The sequence below is a fragment of the Castanea sativa genome, chromosome 12 (genome assembly GCF_040712315.1).
Source record: "Castanea sativa cultivar Marrone di Chiusa Pesio chromosome 12, ASM4071231v1".
In the NCBI taxonomy this organism is placed as follows: Eukaryota; Viridiplantae; Streptophyta; class Magnoliopsida; order Fagales; family Fagaceae; genus Castanea; species Castanea sativa.
In genome coordinates this window covers 23,185,835-23,197,292 of record NC_134024.1, presented here as the reverse complement: position 1 = coordinate 23,197,292, position 11,458 = coordinate 23,185,835, and positions in this window count along the sequence as shown.

Here is an 11,458-nt window from a genome sequence, read left to right as displayed (position 1 = left end):
CAATTTTGTTTTCTATTTGTAAAAACCGGAAGAGCATAAAAAAGCTGAGAGCCTTGATCTGAATGCAAGGGGCCAGATTTGGGCCGGGCTGAGGTAGAGTAAATGATTCCTAAAGTCATAATCGGCTTGGACACAGAGTTGATCTCGACAGTACTATCAGTTGGGATTTTTTTTTTTTTTATAATATTTTTAAAAAAGAGATTTAATTTATGGTGTCTGCTCTTGATAAATACTCTTTATCATTAGATTAAGACATCAATCAGTTTTTTCTGTACAGACGGAGATTTAATCCTAAATATTTTATTTAACATAAGAGACTTTATCAGTTGAGCTAACTGAATTAATGTTTGTTTATTATGTTGGACTAATATGTTTAAAAAAAAATTTGATAGTCGGGGGAGGAAGAATTTGAATCTAGCTATTAGCAATTAATAGAAAATTTATGTTTGTCTAAAAATTATATTGTTATAAATAATAGAATAATTGATTCTCAGAAAATGTAAAAACTAAAAAAAGATTAGGGTAAATTTCATTCACAACCCCTAAGGTTTGGGTTAATATCAACCAAATCCAAAACTTTTCAAAACTAACCAATTTGGTTCCTAAAACCAATTTATTTCCTAAAATAATTGAGAAAAAATAACTAATTGTTTAAGGACTAAGTTGGCTTTAGAGACTATATTGGCTAGTTTTGAAAAGTTTTGGACCTAGTTGGTATTAGCCTAAATCTCAGGTTATGTTAGTGAAATTTACCCAAAAGATTAATTATACAATAAGGTTGGGCTTGGGTACAAAATTGGCCAATTGGTTGCCTATGCTCTGTGTTGCTCGAGCATCCTATATGCACTTGCACAGTAAATTTCCCATCTGTTGCTCGAGCATGTGGTCTTCTAGGACTCAAAAGGAATCCTCCTAATAATGGCAGTTTCCTAAGGAAGAAAAAATCTATTCACAAGCTCCTCTTTCCATGTCATATTGTTCTCCTCTATTAGGTCTCAAACTACACCTGTGGGCAACTAATTTGAAGGAGATATCACCTTGAAAGTTGTAGGTGTAGGAAGCAAATGGGTCATTCCAAATATGAACTAGACGTCCATTCCCAATTCTCCATCTTCATCACTTCCCTAGCTTGCATAATACTTTTTATAGTATAAGAAACATTCGAGGTAAGTTCTTCGAGGTAAGTTCTGCTGGGATGAAAAGGTAGTATTTTGATTTCAATATCCGATATAGCAAGGAGTCTTGATGAGTCTGAAATTTCCATCATAGCCAATAGTGCTAAATTGAATTGGTGGTCTCTGAAACCAAGATCACCCCGCGACTTGTTTCAGTGTGCAAAGCTTTGTCCAACTCATCCAATGATTTTTTTTTTCTCACTCCCCTGATTTCCCCACCAAACTTTACTCATCATGGCATTGAGTTCTTCACAAATCCAATTTTGTAATAAGGAAACAACTCGTATCATATGTTGGGAGGGCTAGAGCTCTTCTGCCTTCAATAAAACTTCTCTTCGTGCTAGTGATAGTAATTGCTTCTTCCAGCCCTGCATCTTCTTCCCTATTCTCTCCTTCAATGCTGAAAAGGCCTGAGAACGTTTTTTTTTTTTTTTGGCGTATGATCGGTGGTAATCACCACATGAAATTCTGTTACAATATAACTCATCCTTGAGCTCCCATCCTAACCTTCCCAATGGAGATAATGAAGGTGAATATCGCACAACACTTTCATTTTACAGAAGAAAAATTACATCACTTTTATTTTTTCAATAATAATTTGATTTCTTATGTGATAAGCAAAAAGTAAACTTTAAGTTTTGTGTACGATAAGGGTCATGGGCTTATTCTAGGTGCACATTAACACTGGTTGTATGTTGATGTGAAAAATATAGCATTTGTCATTGTAGTTCAATATGTCTAATGGCAAATTAACACTGGTCATGAGCTCCTTCTTCTTCTTCTTCTTCAATTACTTCTGCTTGGCTGTGCGCCTTTTTAGTGCTTTAACAATAAAGCACTACAAAGGGGCACAGCCAAGCATGTACCTTTCCCCTGCTGTGTTATCGACTTATTGTGGTGGAGGCCGAGTTATTTTGATGTAAGTTGGGTTATGAACTAGAAATAAAGGATCATTAGGTGCCTTTGGATGGAGAATGGAACTTTTTTTATTGACCATATTGTCTTTGAGAAGGAAACTTTTTGTGCTGACCTATTGTCTTTGAGAAGGTGTCTATGAGAATGGTATCTTTATGTAGAGTGCATTTGGAATTCTTGATGCAGTTCATTTGGAAGGAGAGATGCTAGGACAACAGCAGCATTGACACACAAGAATTATTTTTTCTATTATTGACAACCTTGGTCTTAATTGAAGCTTCAAAATCTAAGAAAGGCAAATGGATTGGTGTATTATTTCAATGCAGGAATTGAAGAGGTTGCAATATATTCAGGGGCTGTTAGAGTTGGAAAGTGCAGAGGAAGGCTACTGTTATATTAGGATCTTTGAGGGTTCTCTCTATTAGGCTTTTGGACACGAAAGGGAGGTATTCAATCTGACTCAGGAGCATGCTATTGCTACACCAAGATGATAAGACAAGATGGAGCTGAAAAACCTTGAGAAAATATGTAAGAATCTACAACCTATTAATAATTTTTTGTGTAAGATCAATTTTTGACGGGTTAAAAAGTGTGCACCTATTACAAACAGTGTGGCCGATACCGTACCGGTACCGGCCGTACCGGCCGGTACATACCGTACCGGCCAATGCACCGGTACCGGTACACTTCTATATTGTACCGGAAAAAATACCGGCCGTATCGGCCGCGTACCGGCCATACCGGCCAATTTCGGGCAATACCGGCCGGTACCGGGCGTACCGGCCGGTACAGAAAAAAGCTTTTATTTTTTATTTTTTATTTTAGTTTTGTAATTTTTGAATTTTTGTAAAGGCATAATGGTAACTTATTTACATTAACTTCTTAGTATTATTTGTTTTCTTAGTATGCAATGAACAACTAAGTTTACTATTTTTTATATTGTGTTTTTTTTTTTCTTTTATTTGATACTAAAGTCTAAAACTATGAATAATTTGTTTTGAATTGAGGTAATGTTTTATAATAAACTTTTATATTTACTATAATATAAGTGAAATATTATATATTTATAAACATGGTTCTAGAGATTTTGGTATGTATGTGTGTGTGTGTATAAAATAGCGGTAAACCCGAAACGGTACACCGGTATTGACCGGTATCCGAAATATATCGTACCGGTGGCCAAACCGGTACAGCCTCCGGTACGGTATTGACTTCCTTGATTACAAAGCATAAATTTTTCATCTGGTGTAAAATCAATATTTTTCTTGAACACTATTTTCCAGTTAGATACCTACTTGACTCTTTTTTTTTTATTCTTGATTTAGTTTCGGTTGATTCGATGAGGTCTGATCCTTCAATAATTTGAGATTTTTGTTATCTTCTCCTGTGCATGCCTTGGTTGTGTTATTAGTACTTATAGTACTTTTGGGGTAAAATACTAAAATATAATAACCTTCTTAAATGTTTGTTATCTCCTCCCTCAAACAATTGCATGAACCAAAGTTTTTATCACAAAAACTAACCAAAGTATTCATGAACACAAGTGCACATATTTGCAAATATGCTACTTCAGTTGTCTAACTGCACTTTTTCTGAAGAAATACTTAATTCTGACAGTTTTAATTTAATTTGCAAATTGTGATCTAATATGATCTAATATAATTCCCTGTGATTTAATGTTTTAAACTTGCAAATTGTGATCTAATATAATTCCCTGTGATTTAATGTTTTAAACTTGCAAATTGTGATTTAACGTTTTAAACTTACCTCATGTGATCTAATATAATTCCACCATATATAACATTTTTACTTTTGCAATTGATAGATGCAACAAGTTCTCACGCGATTCTTTATTTATAGTTCCACTGTAACATTTTTTTTTTCTTTTGGAATTAATAGATGCGACAAAGTTTTAGCATTAACAAGCGTGAGGTACTACTTTCAAATGTAAATTTCAATTTTGTTTTTGTTTTAAATCACAATTGGTAAACAAACAATTTCATTACTTCAATTTATAAATTAAAAAAAAAATTATCAGCTATAGTATTTCACGCTATTAAATTCCTTATAAAACATTCACATTAGCGATCAACAATTTTTTTTCCCTTGAATAATAATAATTTAAAATTTACTAAATTCAAATTTCAGCAAAAAAAAGGTTTACAAAATTCAAATGAATACTCATAAAATTCTTCAACATGTTCGAGCATAGTACTAATGGAAAGCAATGTCACACTTCCTTGAAGGATTCACAGCCACCCTTTATTCACGCCTGAGACATTAAAACATCTAATGCATGTCATAATTACAAAGAATTTATATATAAGGGATAAGATTTGTGCACCATAATTTTTAAGCATCGACTTTATTATGAGTAAATAAACAACCACGTGTAACGAATCTTATAGTTTTATGTCCTTACTTGGTCTCCATTATAAAGAGAATCAATATTCAAATTCTCCTTTCCAATTTATTATGACAACTGAATTATCAAAAAATGAAAAAACAAATACATAGCTAAATAAAATGTCAGTTCCTTAGGATTGAAATCATGAAAAGGAACTTATGTAGTAAATTTTAATTACTTCCCCATATATGCAAATTTCTCTAATGTTTTGTAGTGCGGCTGTAGTTGCACCGGTGTCAGGGTCGGTTCAAGGTATTGTGAGGATTAAGGCGAGAACTTTAAGTGAAGTCTATTTTTGTATTTTGAATATTAATAGAATATTTATTTAACTTTTGGTTTTTTTTTCATTTAAAAACTATATTTTTAGGAAAAAAAATCACAAATTAAAACGAACTCATCGCATTACTCAATGGCTATACAACTAAAATAAACACTATTTATTAAATGAAGTAACCAAATACTAAAAAATTATGATTAAAAAGTTTAATAAAGTTATATATTCGATATTTCTAAATAGAATTTGAGTATAAATTTATTTACTAGTGTAAGATTAATGAGTTCTTTTAATATTTACGTGTGAGCTTAAATGATTAACCCATTCAATGAAAATATTTTTCTTTAATTGGTTTTTTTTCTTTTTGTTGATAAAATTAAAACAAATACTTTTTTATTTATTGGTGAATATTTAAGACTTAATTAATACTTCTATTGGTACAAGAATATCTCTATTGGTAAAAATTTAGAAGCGTTTTTTCATTGGGGGCTCAAACAGTTGACTATTTGGCTCACCCATTGAGCCGACGCTAATTGGTGTTGTCCAGTTTTGCGTTGAGGTTTTGAACTGATTTTATAGCTGTTCTTTTGAAATGAAATTGCTTATTCATCGAGTAAAAAAATTATCTATTGTAAAACAGGGATTAATCACTGTGCTTCTCAAAAAAAAGAAAAAAGAAAAGAAAAGAGATTTATACCCCATAATATACACCTATAATTATACTATATATGAAAATGGAAGCTTTATTATTTGATTATGCTCTTTTCCCGTTGTGCGATGTAGGATCTTACCACTAGCTCATTTTCCCCCATTTTTCTTCAATTGTTCTCACGTGATAGTTTCTTGAGTCAGATCCTAGTCACCAAATTAGTCATCATTTAAAAAATAAAAAATCTTTCACTTTCACCCTCACCCTCACTACCAATGGCTCCACCACCACTATGCTCAACTCATTAGGACTTGATTTGCCACCAAGGTGTCGTCCGTATAGGACCCATCAACCTCCACTTGTACCACCACCAATTTTCTTGTGATCGTCACCACTACCTCCTCTCTTCACTCACCCCATTCCACCAAATATTCAAACTCGTATACCTAAACCATGGCCAAACCAATCACCCTCCTTACTCTACCCAATCACCGTGCACCTCACTAGCATCACAACGATCTCCACAACTTACAACACAAACTCCTAATCCCCATCTTCTTTTTCCACATCCAACACAAATTCCCCTCTTAATTTTCCAATTTCTTTACTTTTACGTCAAAATCCATCCCTTTGAATCTCTCCAAAACTATAGCCCCCCTCAAGGGAAAATCAATCATTTAATGAGTGTGGATCGGAGGAGAAGCATTTGGGGAGGAGGGATAGGGTGTGGTTGGGGGGGGGGGGGAATGGGAGGAATTTATTGGGATTGTTCGGAGTTTGTGGGATCTAAGAAGCTATTATATTGATAAATGGTTATTAGTAAGTAAAAAAGTGATGTTATTGGTAGGCTCACATGATTTTGAACCAGTAAAAATTTGTTACTTCAACAATTTATAAAAATAAAAATATTATAAAATAGTTTGTGAACATAAACTCTTTGAATTATGCATATTCACAGAACATGAAGGCAGATCTTCCTACCAAGTTTAATGTCGGTTATGACGTTGCAGTCTTTTTTGTTCTCGGAAGCATGTCTCCAAGCATTTTTCAAAGCAATAATGCATGCGCTTGGGACGTGGGATTAAAATGTCTGCCACATTGAGCTTTACACTTAAAAAGACATGTTTCTACAATTTCCATGGTTTCATTGGGGCTGAATGGATCAAGCAAATCAAGTTCATCAGATTGAGCTTGTATTATTACTACAAGCATAAGAGAAGTCAAGCCCATCATTGCTACTAATCTCCACATATCATATTTTTTCATAGCTTCTTCCCTTTCACTCAGCTTAATTGTTATGTCATTTGGGCTCTGCATATATATAGTACTTTATATAGAAACATAAAATTGAAAGGTTGTAATTAAATACTTCATAATGCATAATAATTCATATAAATTTCAAAATAATGATATTTTTAGTTTTAACAAAGAAAACCCTTCCGTTATTTTTTATTTTATTTTTATAATTTTAAAGCAAATCAATATATATATGAAAGCAGAGACCTCATGCGAAAGTGCATGAGGTTTTGCCATGTGGCGCTTTGTATGAGTACTATTTTGTTTAGCCTTTGACCTCTCATCTTCTTATTAATGATTAGTTTAAGCCATAAATGCAGAAAATTAAAAGATTTGGTTCTACTCCATTTTCCAATTTCTTGAACTCTTTCACTTTTAATTTCATTAATTAAAAAAATGAAAGGTTCTCTTCATTTAATGTTAGTTTTCACGTTCTTTTATATATTCCAGTTTCACAAAATATCAAAAGGCCAAAAGAAAAATAAAATTGGAGAGATAGAGAGACAAAGAGTGAGAAATTAGTGTCGAAAAGAGTATAAAATTGACTTTGGTTTAAGGTGCATATAATCTAAACTTCTTAACAACACTATCAAAGCTTGATATAATTCTCTAACAACATATGGAGTTTCTAAAAGGTATGTGTTTTTTTTTTTTTCTTTATTTATATTTTTGGAAAGTGTTTAATCTTTGTAAGTGATTAAGGTACTCAAATGTAAATAAAATTAAACGTAAGATATGATAGTATAAATTTATATTTTCCTGTTCAATTATTGTTTTATTTTTAATCTCTTGGCATGTATATTTAGTTTTGTGAATTAGAAATTAGAAATCTTAAATCTTAGATGTTTAGCTTTCAAAAGTTCACATGTTTTTTTTAAAAAAATACTTCAAAAAAAAAAAAAAATTTATATTGGAAACGGTAAAATGTAAGAACTAAATATACATGTACACCTAATCAAACAAAAAAGGGCATATAGTGGCATGTTTAGAGTCTAATTAATTATGATTACTTATGGATATATTGTGTTACAATTTTTTTCATTCGTTATTTTAGTGACGTATAATACATAATCAAAATTAATTTTCCAAATATTATAACACATATGAGTATTATAAAAATAACTAATAACGAACACGCGCATCGCGCGGGACATCCACTAGTTAGAATTAATGCTTTTCACATTTTTTGCTACAACTTAATGACATGTGTGACTGTGATTGATAAACCTTCACTTTTCATGGATGCACAAATTTTTTTTTTTTTTTCATCATTCACAGTCACACATATCAGAGTTGTTACAAAAGTTGTGTTCATAAATTGTCTCTATAATTCCTTGTCCATTTGGTGTTTGGTCTGACTCGACATAATGGACTCATTATAGCTTCAACCAATTAGTCAACTTCTTGTTGAAGAATTATTAAATTTTTTCTTCCTTAAAGTAATCAAGAGACTTTGTTATCACTACCATGAATTAGAAAATCAAAACCATTATGTTCTTAGGCATGAGCATAAACTACTTAACTCGCCAAGGGTTAATACTTTTGGATTATCTAGAAACTAGTTTTGACAAGTGGGGTTAGTTGCCCATAAGTTTTATTGATTAGAGGCAAGTTCAAATGGCTCTTCTTTAGAAAGTTTCTCCAAGTTATCAAAAAGAAAAAAAAAAAAAAAAACCTTATAATTGAAGAGGTTTAAGGTTTAACTAGAAGGAGAGTAGGTAGTTAGAGAGTAGGGGTTTGGTGAAAAGGGATAAGTGGAGAGAAGAGGTTGACAACTCATGTACAAACGGTGACTTGGCTGCAAATTGAGTCCTAATGAGTTGCAAATGGTGGTGGTGGAGCTACTGACAATGAAGGTAAGGGTAAGGGTGAAGGTGAAGGTGAAAGATTTTTTTTTGTTATTATTATTATAATTTATGATTGGGTTAATGACCAATATTTGACTTAATAAATTGTCACACATGACATAATATTATTGAGTGGTAGGACCACTATTTTTTTTTTGAGGAAGTAGTATTGGGCTGCCAAACATTGCTAATGTGGTCCTCTCGATGGAGCAAATAATTTTTCATTGTTTCCTTTTTCTTTCCACAAATCTTTCGTCTCACTTTTATTTTCCTCTTACTAGCTTTTCAGTTTTCCCAATTAATAGTGATTAATTGATGCATAATTTTTTGGAAACCCTTTGATGCCTTCAACTATCCTCCCTCCTTCCCACATTCAGCTTCCTCCCTCCAAACAAATAGTCAAATACAATCAATTATTACATTTCAAGACATTATTTTCTTCTTACTTTCTTTCATTTACTCTTTTGGTTCAAACGGCTTCTCATGTTCCTTAACTCTTCTCATCACATTCACCTTTCTCAGCCCAAAAATACAAATGATATAGGGTTCGTTTGTTACCGTTGTTTAAACAATAGTTTTCAGTATTTAAATAACATTACACATATTTTTTCACACACTTTTTCACCCACATGTATTTCCAAAAAATACAAATAATGTTACCAGAACAACATTACTAACAACAATTCTAATGGCTGAAGATTTTTTTTTCCATACTTTATTTTTAGATTTGCATAAATTATCTCCCTATTTATTTATTACCTTAATTAGTAGGGAACATGAGAAGTTGTTTGAACCAAAAGAGCAAATCAAAGTGATGAAGATAATTTTTGACTGATCAATATGGGAGTGCCCAAAAGGGATGACTAACATCCCCAAAAGGGATGACCGACCCCTGAAAGGGATGACTAACCCTGAAAGGGATGATTGACTTGAAAGGAATGACCGGTCCCATAAGGGATGACTGACCCGTGGGCCAACGAATCAGGCAATCCCCGATCCTGACAACCCGTTCCCCTAGGGTTTCCATGGGGCTTACTTGGGGCCTACTCACGCATCCTTACATGGAAATTACTTGTATATCACGACCAAAGACCCTACCACGCAATCAGATCTTTTATATATAGAAAGGTGATCCCAAGTATCTTGGGACCCTTCTCTCTACAAGGAAATTCCTCCATATCAAAGGATTCAGGTAAGCTCTCTACCACTATATAAACCACAAACCTTACATTTCTTGAGGTACGTGAACCTCCCTAGCTCTTGTACTCTTAAGTTCTTAGAGAGTCTTCTATTACTAACTTAACCTTTGGAGGGTTTTTGGCCGGTACCTCACCGGTGCTCTTTGATTGGTTCTTCTCTTCTATTCTTCAAGTACATCCATTGGCATGTGTGTGGACGATCAACTCACTAACAATTTTTGTGCATCATCACAAAGAAAGTATGAAAAAAATATAGTAATGTCTTGAAATGTAAGAATTGAAAATACAAATGATATAAATTTAATAGAGCAATGGGTTCCAAAACAATTCTAATGGCTGAATTTCTTTTTTCGTACTCTATTTTTAGATTTGCATAAATTCTCTTCCTATTTCTTTATTGCTTAGTTTTTTTATTTTTATTTTCCTGCTTCTTGGCTCAAATATTTCTTTCTTATTTTTTTTTTTAATGAGTATAGATACATGGCAACAGATGCGTCCAGACCAATTCTACTACAAGAAAACGTTTTTTCTTTTTTCAAATTTCTTATTATTTCATCATATTGTTTGTATTTTTTCTGTTTCTCACAATGATTTTCATGTTCAACATGAATAGAAATAGAATAAAGTTTATTAGGAAAAAAGGTCATGTTCACAATGACTTTGGTTTTGATGTGATTTTTTTCTCTTGGTTTTGAATTGTGGTTTTATTGGGTTTTTTTTCCAATCTTTTTTATTTGATTGAAATTTTTGTATACATTTTATTTTATTTTTTTAAAAAAGAGAGCAAGTTTGGGTTAAAAAAAAAATTTATTTGGGAGATTAATTGCCAATTTTTAGCATATTTTGATGATGTACAAAATTTTGTAAGTAAATATTATTTAGGAATAGATATTTTCCTTACCTTACTTTTTGAGTAATTGAAAACGTATGTACTGTTTTTTTTTTTTTTTTTTTGATAATAGAGATTTAAAAAAAAATTATAAGTTGTTTATACATATCACTGTAAACTTTGCCATGCATGGATTAGAATAGCAACTAGTGTTTTTTTTTTTAATATTAATTTTTTTTTATACAAGATAGAAATTATACTTTAGTCTAATATAAAAGTATATGTGTGTGAAACTTTCTCTTCAAGACTTGAACTATGACCCTTGCTCTCCACACTCCACAAGCACTTATACTTGTGAAATAACCATTGTACCAAGAATGCACAGTGTAGTGTTTGTAATTATGCATATCTATAGAACAGGAAAGTGGGTCTTCTTAATTACCAAGTTTAATGTTGGTGCTTAATTAGTTAATTCTCAAAAAAAAAAAAAAAAGTTGGTGCTTAATTCATGGACATTGCAGTAATAGTTGTACTCTGAAGCTTGAGTTCAAGCATGGTTTAAATCAAAGCTCGTGCTTGGGACGTAAATATTGGAGAAAGCGAATGCAGGTCATTAGCTTGAGCTAGTTTCCACATATCATTTTTTTTTTCCATTGCTTCTTACCAAATAAAAGATTTTGCGTTCAAACTTCCTGCACACAACTTGATGACAGATATCAATTTTGAAATAGATGTCATAGGTTTATAAGTTAAGTATTAGTAATTATCTGGCGAACCCATGTTATAAAATCAAGGAGAAACGCATCTTTAGAACCAAGAATAATGTACGTTATCAAATCACAATTTATTGAGAACTTTTTACATATC